The sequence below is a fragment of the Engraulis encrasicolus genome, chromosome 22 (assembly GCF_034702125.1).
Source record: "Engraulis encrasicolus isolate BLACKSEA-1 chromosome 22, IST_EnEncr_1.0, whole genome shotgun sequence".
NCBI lineage: Eukaryota > Metazoa > Chordata > Actinopteri > Clupeiformes > Engraulidae > Engraulis > Engraulis encrasicolus.
Window position 1 is genome coordinate 3,945,543 of NC_085878.1, and position 2,500 is coordinate 3,948,042.

The 2,500-nt window shown below is 45.9% G+C and overlaps 1 protein-coding gene across 1 annotated transcript in view; it reads left to right on the plus strand.

The window, feature by feature from the left end:
* The window catches only part of si:ch211-186j3.6 (neural-cadherin), a 386,437-nt gene that overhangs the window by 175,614 nt on the left and 208,323 nt on the right, over positions 1–2,500 (plus strand). The gene's annotated exons all lie outside the window — the stretch shown is intronic.

A 2,500-nucleotide genomic window follows, 5' to 3' on the forward strand; every position in this document is an offset into this window, starting at 1 on the left:
CACACACACACACACACACACACACACACACACACACACACACACACACACACACACACACACACACACACACACACACACACACACACACACACATATATAGGATATCTCGTTTTCGAGGGGGTCTCCAGGACAAACAGTACAGTACAGAAACAAGAACAGATACTAAAACAAAAAACAAAAACAAAAACAGAATACTGATCAGGACAACACTTTCACACATACAGTACGTTAAAAAAAAGTCTCCCCCACTCCCACCCCAACGTCGCCACCCTAGAAAGAATAACAATTGAAGAGTTCAGATGCAAAACCCCCTAAGTGCCTTTTCAGAAAATAATTTTAATTCATTTTTATTTAATACAAAGCTATCAAAATTGCATATTTTTTTATTTTATTTATTTAATATAACTATTTATATGTATTATCAAGTACATGAATGTAAACCAAACAAACAACTGGGTTCTCTTAAAATACAGAAGTGCAGGTCTTCAGAAATGGAGTTAGGGGGTTTTGCATCTGAACTCTTCAATTGTTCAAAACATGGCAGTATTAAGCCTACACACAACGTATAATATTCAGTATGTAGCATACAGTAGTACTCAGCACATCAGCATTAGACATATACAGACAACTAATCATAATAATTATTCAAAAACATTGACATGTGGAGTTCTATCCTATCTGTTCTATCCTATCTGTTAGTTTTGCCTAACATAGTGAAAAGGAAATGCTCAAATGTTTACAGAAAGTGCTGGACACCACAAACTCTTCCATGAATATGTATTTTAGTCCAAAACACTTTCACATAGAAATACACACAAGAGGTTGGTGATTACTGTAAACATTTTCCATCCTTGGAGTTCTAAACCCATGGGAAAGGTATGTGTATGTGTTTGTGTGTGTGTGTGTGTGTGTGTGTGTGTGTGTGTGTGTGTGTGCGTGGTGTGTGTGTGTGTATGTGTTTGTGTGTGTGTGTGTGTGTGTGTGTGTGTGTGTGTGTGTGTGTGTGTGTGTGTGTGTGTGTGTGTGTGTGTGTGTGTGTGTGTGTGTGTGTGTGTGTGTGTGGTTGTGGCTGTGGCTGTGGCTGTGTGTGTGTGTGTGTGTGTGTGTGTGTGTGTGTGTGTGTGTGTGTGTGTGTGTGTGTGTGTGCCACAAACCGAACACAGAAACACACACACACACACACAAACACACACACACACACACACACACACACACAAACACACACACACACACACACTCATCCCACCCTCTTTCCTTTCGCGCAGCGTCTCTTTCACACAGCGTCTCTCTGCATGTTTTTCTCTGAGAACTTAAGTGTAAGTGTTCGGGGAGTTCTCGTCGGTCTCTCGAAGCACATTAAGTTCACACCAGCTGCCAGTCATAGTCATAGCACATAGCACACAGCACACAGCAACCATCCAAAAAAATAACATAAAATACCCGAGCCCTCCACGCCGACTCCGTCTCCCGCCCTCCGTGCCGACTGCAAAACACTCGATGGCGCGGCGGAGTCAAGGAGAGCCAAAAAGGAGTGATTGACAGGACCGCCTACATCGCCTTATCAGTTGGCACAGCGACAAACTTCTATTGAAGCTCCCCCAGGGAATGAACGAGGGAGAGAGAGAGAGGGGGAGAGAGAGAGGGAGCAGGGGAAGGAGGGAGAGAGAGAGGGAGGCAGAGGGAGATGGGTTTGAGCAAAGGAGGGAGAGGAGAGAGCAAAAGGATGAAGCGACTGCTTCTTCTCTGCAAGCACCATGCTACACACACACATACAAAACACACACTTTCTCTATCTATCGGTTTTTCTTACGAAGACACACACTGAAACAGACATGCACACACAGACACAGACACAGACATAGACAGACGCACGCATGCACGCACGCACGCACGCACGCACGCACACAAACACACAACTTTCTCTCTCTATCTGTCTTATGAAGACACACAGACAGAGGCACACATACATCCACACATGCACAAAGACACACACACACACGCACGCGCATGCGCATGTGCACACGCACACACATACGCATACGCATGCGAACACAACACGCACACACACACACGGCGCGCACACGCACATGCATACGCATACGCATACGAACACACACACACACATACACACACACACACACACACACACACACACACACACACACACACACACACACACACACACACACACACACACACACACACACACACACACACACACACACACACACACACACAGCACAGCACAGAAGAAGCTTCAGATTCAGAGATGAAAAGGAGGAGGTTGGACTGGGAGAAAGTAGAAACGTAGAATCCATCTCTTGTACTGCGGCCGCGGTAACGCTGTGTAGCCATGGCAGCTGCAATGAAGAGGCATTCCGTCTCCATGTCCGTCTCCGTCTCCGTCCCGCCGCCATTTGGCTTGGCAGTTTGTGGATATGATGCATGAGCAGAGCAGGTCGGGAGCCCGTGTCATTCGTAGAGCAGAGCCAGAGAT